Raw genomic sequence first — 7,187 nt, 5'->3', positions numbered from 1 at the left:
TTTTACTATCTAATCTATCTATCTATCTATCTATCTATCCATCTATCTATACTTTATCATCTATCTATCTATCCATCTAATCTATCTATCCATCTATCTATCTATCTATCATCTATCTATCACTCCACTACTATCTATCCATCTTATCTATCATCTATCCATCTATCCATCATCTATCTATTCCATCTATCTGTCTATCCATCTATCTATCTATCTACTATCCATTATCCATCTATACTATTCTATCGTATCTATCTACTCATCCATCTATCTATCATCTATCCATCTACATGGTGAAAAAATGTGAACCAACCTGTTTTAAGCTCATTTGAAACTGATGATCAGAGAAACCAGCTACATTGGTTTGTCCCTCAACCAGACTCCGTCCCCTACTCCACACCAAGGTCTCCGTCTCCTGCCTGCTGTTGAGGAGGATGGGAGGAGGAGGAGGAGGAGGAGAGAGAGAGGAGGAAGGTCGCGGCCTGAAAGTCTGACACCATGTGACTGAAAGTGATTTAATAAATAAAATAGAATAATTATTATAAGTTTAACATGAAAAGCAAAAGTGACCGAGGTAATTAAAACGTTGACTTTCTGAATTAAAACCTGTAATTTTGGAAATTTTAAATTTATTACAAGTCAAAATCTTGATTTTTAAGGAAAACAATTAAATTTTAATGAAATTTTTTTTTAAGATGAAATTAAAAATGAAAAAAGTACAAATAAAAATAAACACACCATTAAAAAAATGAATTAAATGTAGAGATTTGACAGAAATCAGACTTTTGATATAAAAGAATCAGAGTCTTAGAACTGTGACTTCAAAATTCACATTTTGAACTTGGATCTTTACTTTTTGTAAATTTTAACATTTTCATCGTCTTTGTTTGTTGCCTGCGGAATGAATTCCAAATATTTTAAGTTAAAGCGTTTGCATTGACTGTACATTATAAATTTAAAATTCAAAGTGGAAATCTTTTATAAGTCAAAAAACAATTGACAATTTCATTTTTAGAAAATTTGCGAGATGAAATAAAGTGAAAAAGTAAATTAAAAAAACATAAATATGAATTATGAGATATTATGTCGAAGTTGAGATTTTAAACAGAAATCAGACTTTTGATATAAATTGTCAACAATCTTCATAATTCAAACATTTTTTACTTGGATCTTTGTAATTTTTTATCATTTCATCGTCTGTTTTTGAAGGAATAAACTTCCAAACTTTTAAGATTAAGGTTTGATTGATGTTTTCAGCAAACTAATTAATTTTGAATAAATTCCTGTTACTGCACTCAATTTTTTTTTCTTTGTTTAATGCTATGTTTCAATGTTTTCAGAAATGAATTTTTGGGTTATTTCCAAAAATAACTTCTCATTCCAAAATCATTTAAAACAGTGACATTAAAATCCAACATCAAAGCTTCATCCTCAGCCCTGTTTTCACAAAACTGTCCCACATCAGTTTTTACTATTTAATACTTTATAATCCATTGATGACTCAGGATGATTCAAGTCAAAGTCAATGTTCAGTTTTCCTGTCGATTCTCCGTCAGTTTCTGCAGTGAGTGACTTTTTCTTTTTCTCTGAATAAACTGATTTTTGACGGAATAAACTGGATTATCGGTTTATTTAAAGTGTAAAATTGTGACCAAACAGGAACGAGAATGAATAGTTTGACTTCATAAGGTTTAAATTCGTGTGTTGATGTCCTGCTGCTCTTGATTCTATGTACTTTATATATATATATATACATATATATATTTTTTTTAGTCATTTGAAGTTGTACATTTTCTGTTAAAGTGAGCTGCAACTTTAAAACAAAAATATACATTCAATATACACTGGGTAATCAGGTTTATTTTGAAAAAATTATCATCTGACATTAAAAGTAATTTCTGCAATAAATGAAAAAGTACTAAGTATTAAAAATATGAAAACATGATTTTTATTTCCAGATTTGGCCAAAATGAAGAATTTTTACTTTTATATTTTTAATTGGGGTAACTGATTTTTAATTGAAGTTTCCCTGTGATGCTCTGACAAAAGTGAAGGTGTGTGTGTGTGTGTGGTGTGTGTGCTTTTTATTCTGACATTTTTAATAAATAAAAAATTGCCTTTTGTTTTGTTGAAAATTTGTTTCCTTCATATTGTCTGATTTTAAATTCCATCACATTACCTGGCAAGTAAAACTCTATTTTTTATTTACATAAATATTTATATCATATATCAAAATAAACCCTAATTTATATTTTCATTATATATATAAAATTAATTTTTTTTAATCTAAATTATATTTAAAAAAGTATATATTATGTAATATAAAAATATATGAATTTTTAAAAATCCAAATTATATAAAAAAAGTAATAAAACATTCTTATCAGAGAAATTGACCGTAGAAATCAGCAAAACAAATTAAGGACAGAACCTTAACATGTCACCATCTTCCTAGGGTAAATGATTATGGTGCGCTTCATGTTCCTGTGGGAGTAAGGAGTTACATGCTGAATTAACCTGTTTTAATCCGGAAAATACTTCAAACAGTCAAAACAATATTTGAAAATGTAATTGCTGCCTTACAGCAGCGATTCATTTCTCTATTTCTCCCTCTAGAACCAAAGGAAACCGTGTCTGAACCCACGACGTCCAAGAAGAGTTTTATCACCTACAAGTTTTGATTCGATCAGTGTTTTCAAATGCAAGAAATGAGCATGGAGTGTAAGAAAGGGTTAAACACACAGCATCAAACTCACTTCCTGGACGTGAGTCAAAGCGCTGAATGCCCTCCTCTTCTTTCCTGCTCTCTAAAGACAGCCCAAGCTCCATCTGTTCATGTGTTATTTCCTGTGTTTCCCTCCCTCAGATCTACAGTGTGGAAGATGGGTGGAGCCAACATGTGGTGAAGTGCGAAGAGCTGACAGGCACCCGTTCAACTGCCAGAGACACATGTTGTTTAGACAGAGCTCAAACTATTCAGTTTCTTGAGAAGTGAAACTCAGACAGTCGTTGTCACAGAGAGCTGAAATGGCACAGAAAGGAGATCAAGCTGGAAATCTTGTCTTGTTCCATCTGTTCTGGATCTAATGAAAGGATCCGGTGGCTGTTCCCTGTGGACACATGCTACTTGCATGGAACTGTATTTAAAGCTGTCTGGGATGAAAGAGGATGAGAAGAGAATCCACAGCTGCCCTCAGTGTAGGCAGACCTTCACACCGCAGGCCTGTCCTGGGGAAAACACCATGTTAGCAGCTTTAGTGGAGCAGCTAAGAAGACTGGACTCCAAGCTGCTGCGCTGATCACTGGCTATGCTGGACCTGAAGACGTGGCCTGTGATGTCTGCACTGGGAGGAAACTGAAAGCTGTTAAATCCTGTCTCGGTTTGTCTGGTCTCTTACTGTGAGAATCACCTGCAGCCTCACATGATGTAGCCTCAGTTAAAAGAAACACAAGCTGGTGGAGCCCTCCGAGAAGCTCCAGCAGAACATCTGCTCTCGTCAACGATGAGGTGATGAAGATGTTTGCCGCCACCGATCAGCAGTGTATCTGTTATCTCTGCTCTTGTGGAGGAACATAAAGGCCACGACACAGTCTCAGCTGCAGCAGAAGGACTGAGAGGCAGAGAGAGCTCCAGCTGAGGCGACAAGAGATCCTGCAGAGAATCCAGGACAGACAAAAGATGTGAAGCTGCTTCAACAGGAGGTGGAGGCTCTCAACGGCTCTGCTGATGAAGCAGTGGAGGACACGAGAAAGATCTTCACTGAGGCTGATCCGTCTCATGGAGAAAAGACGCTCTGATGTGAAGCAGCAGATCAGATCCAGCAGGAAACTGAAGCCGGTCGAGTCAAAGAGCTTCAGGAGAAGTGCCAGCAAGGAGATCGCTGAGCTGAAGAGGAAAGACGCTGAGCTGAAGCAGCTCTCACACACAGAGGATCACAACCACTTTCTACACAACTACCCCTCACTGTCACCACTCAGTGACTCTACAGACTCATCCGCCATCAATGTCCGTCCTCTGAGACACTTTGAGGACGTGACAGCAGCTGTTGTCACAGCTCAGAGAGAAACTACAGGACGTCCTGACAGAGACATGGACAAACATCTACTTGACACTGACTGAAGTGGATTTTCACTGTCACAAGCAGAGCCCAGGACCAGAGGCTGGCCTTCTTAAGATATTCACAGGAAATCACACTGCGATCCAAACACAGCAAATACATGGCTGTTATTAATTGAGGGAAAAACAGAAAAGCAACAGTAATGACAGATCAACAGTCTTACCTCGCATCCAGACAGATTACTACACATCCTCAGGTCTGTCTGAGTAGAGAATTCTGACTGAACGTTGTTATCTGGGAGGTGGAGTGGAGAGAGAGGATAGTCTGTATCAGTCTCATACAAGAATATCAGCAAGAGCAGGAGGGGAATTATTTGGATCATGACAAATCTTGGTCGTTAGATTGTGATCAAAACAGATTTTCATTTAGATCAACAACAATCAACACTCCCAGTCTCAGGTCCTCGTCCTCCAGGAGTAGGAGTGTACCTGGATCACACAGCAGGTGTTCTGTCCTTCTACAGCGTCTCTGAAACCATGACTCTCCTCCAACAGAGTCCAGACCCACATTCCTCAGCCTCTCTATGCTGGACTCTCTATTTTCCCTGGGGTGATGGACACACAGCTGAGTTTTATAAGGCTCACATAGATAAAGTCCAGATTTGATTTGGTTCCTAAAGTTTATTGTGTTCTCCATCATTGTTGCTAAGAGCTGGGTTGTGTTGTTTGTTGAATCCTGATGTATTATTTCCAGGTAAGATCAGGTCCATGTAAGTCATTCAAATGAGTCTCATCTTCACCTGCGTGCAACATGAAGTTGTTTCACATAAAACATCAATGATCACAATCCAGTCGTATGATTTACATTATTCTGAAGGGAGACTTTTACTTGTGATACTCGTGTTTTTCATGTAATACTTATGTGCTTTTACTGGAAAGAAAAAAATGTCGCCTGCTGTGACTTTTTCTTGTGTCAGAGGATCTTCTCTGTTATCCACGTCTTTGACTTCAATAAAGAGTAAAAACAATGAACTAATGACAAAACGCTTCTTATTAGTAAAAAGTTTGAGAGACTCACAGTAACATTCAGTTTCAGTTAGAAACAGCTGAGGTCATGAAATCTCCATCATTAAATAAAACACTGAATGAAACTGAATAAATAGTTTTTTATTATTTTCAAAGTAACTGAATATTTTTTTACTATCTACAAATAAAGTTTTATTATATACAAATAAAGTGTATTATCTTATTATTATTAATATCATTATTATTACTAGTCTTTTATTATTATCATCATGATCATCTCTACATGTTCAGTCTTGCTGGTGAATAAATCAGTAGAATTGACACTTTCTCTTTTCTGTTCATCACCTCAGTGGTTCCACTGTATTTAAAGAACTGGGATCACTTCTCAGCTGAAACCCATATTAATATCAAATACAAAACATGAAACGGGACTTTATTCCAGATTTGGTGTAAATGAATAATTTTTTACTTTTATATTTTTGATTGTGTAACTTATTTTTATTGAAGTTTTCCTGTGATGCTCGACAGTGGTGTGTGTGTGTGTGTGTGTGTGATTTTTTTTAAAAATAAATGCTGTTGGTGAATATTTAGTTTTGTTTTCTTCATATTGGTCTGATTTTTAAATTCCTTCACATTTACCGTGCAAGTGAAAACTATTTTTTTTTATTTACATAAATATTTATATCTTATATCAAATAAATAACAGCTTTATGTTATTTATATTTATATTATATATTCTATAAAAATATGTATACATTTTTTAATCTAAATTATATTTAAAAAGTATTAAGATATTTATAAAATATTTTAAATCAAAAGATATAAAAATAATTAATATATTTGTTATATAAACAAATAATTTATAAAAAATATATTTTGAAAAATTATATGTATAATAAATACACACAGACACATGAAATCACAAAAATCAATGGATCAATACATTTGAAATAAAACAAGTCCAAATGTCAAAGTCCATAATATTTCTCTTTATTACCATTATTAATATTATCATAGATATTATTCAAAATTATGTTTCTTAATAAGATAAAAGAAAGCAAAATGCACAACACTGGACGTCATTCAGCGTCTCTTTGTTTCTATATAAAAACAGATATGAACATGGAGAATGATTAGAGGCACACGTTCAGAGAATTAAAGTGCAGCATCAGCAAATGTTCTGCATCATGTACACAGAGGGGGGGCGGGGTGGGGTGGGGGTGGGGGCGGGGGTGGGGGGTCTGACTGCATCAGTTACTCTTCTTTTCTAGTTAATCATCATCAGCTAAAATCAAAGAAGCTCTTCTCAGTAAATGTAAAGATTCATCACTCAGTGACGGACATAGAAAAACACTTTGTAAAAGCTTAACAACACGTCTGACTGAGTTTCATTCATCACCATGGTAACAGCTGATTTTCTGGTGCTCGTGTTGTTGCCTTCACGTCCACCGGAAAGTTTAACTCTCCACCTCATCTTCTCGAAGCTCAACACTCAAATCTACATCAGTTGGACACACGTTGTTTCAGCAACCGACACGAGAAACCACTCGAGTTTTTAGTTACATATAATAAAGACGGTTTTCAATAGAAGACGTCAAATGTTAAATGTTGTTTAAACGAAATAAATGACATTAAAGTGGAAAGATTATTATGGTAATGAGGAACTTTCTGATCAAAGAAAAACAAACAAAACAAATTGCTGTGAAATCTTTAGTAATGACTAAAAAGAGTTTTGTGAGGTCACACTGACCTTGACCTTTGACCTTTAACCACCAAAGTCTAATCAGTTCATCCTTGAGTCCTGGTGAATGTTTGCGCCAAATTTGAAGAAGTTCTGTCGAGGTGTTACGAGACATCACGTCCACGACAATGAGACGGACGACCTGAAAACAAAATGTCTTGGTTCTTGAACCTTAACACGTAAAATAATCACATTTTCTCCACGATCAGATCAATAATTCAAACTGATCAACTTCATATTTTTAAACCAGAACCTTCAGTATTTGGATCAAGCAGCTTGTGTCAGATTCAGTTTCTACAGCTGTGATTTCACTGGGTGTCAGTCACATATTAAATCAATATTTAGATGAATGAATCTGATCAGA

General features: G+C 35.3%; 1 pseudogene; it reads left to right on the top strand.

Annotated features, from left to right (window-relative positions):
- The first annotated feature begins 3,157 nt into the window (after positions 1-3,157).
- Positions 3,158-4,119, top strand: LOC111236959 (annotated as a pseudogene).
- Positions 4,120-7,187: the final 3,068 nt, after the last annotated feature.

The sequence above is a fragment of the Seriola dumerili genome, unplaced genomic scaffold, assembly GCF_002260705.1.
Source record: "Seriola dumerili isolate Sdu_G_001 unplaced genomic scaffold, Sdu_1.0 BDQW01000783.1, whole genome shotgun sequence".
In the NCBI taxonomy this organism is placed as follows: Eukaryota; Metazoa; Chordata; class Actinopteri; order Carangiformes; family Carangidae; genus Seriola; species Seriola dumerili.
Note: the sequence above shows the minus strand (reverse complement) of the source record. Positions and strands in the feature narration are given on the sequence as shown.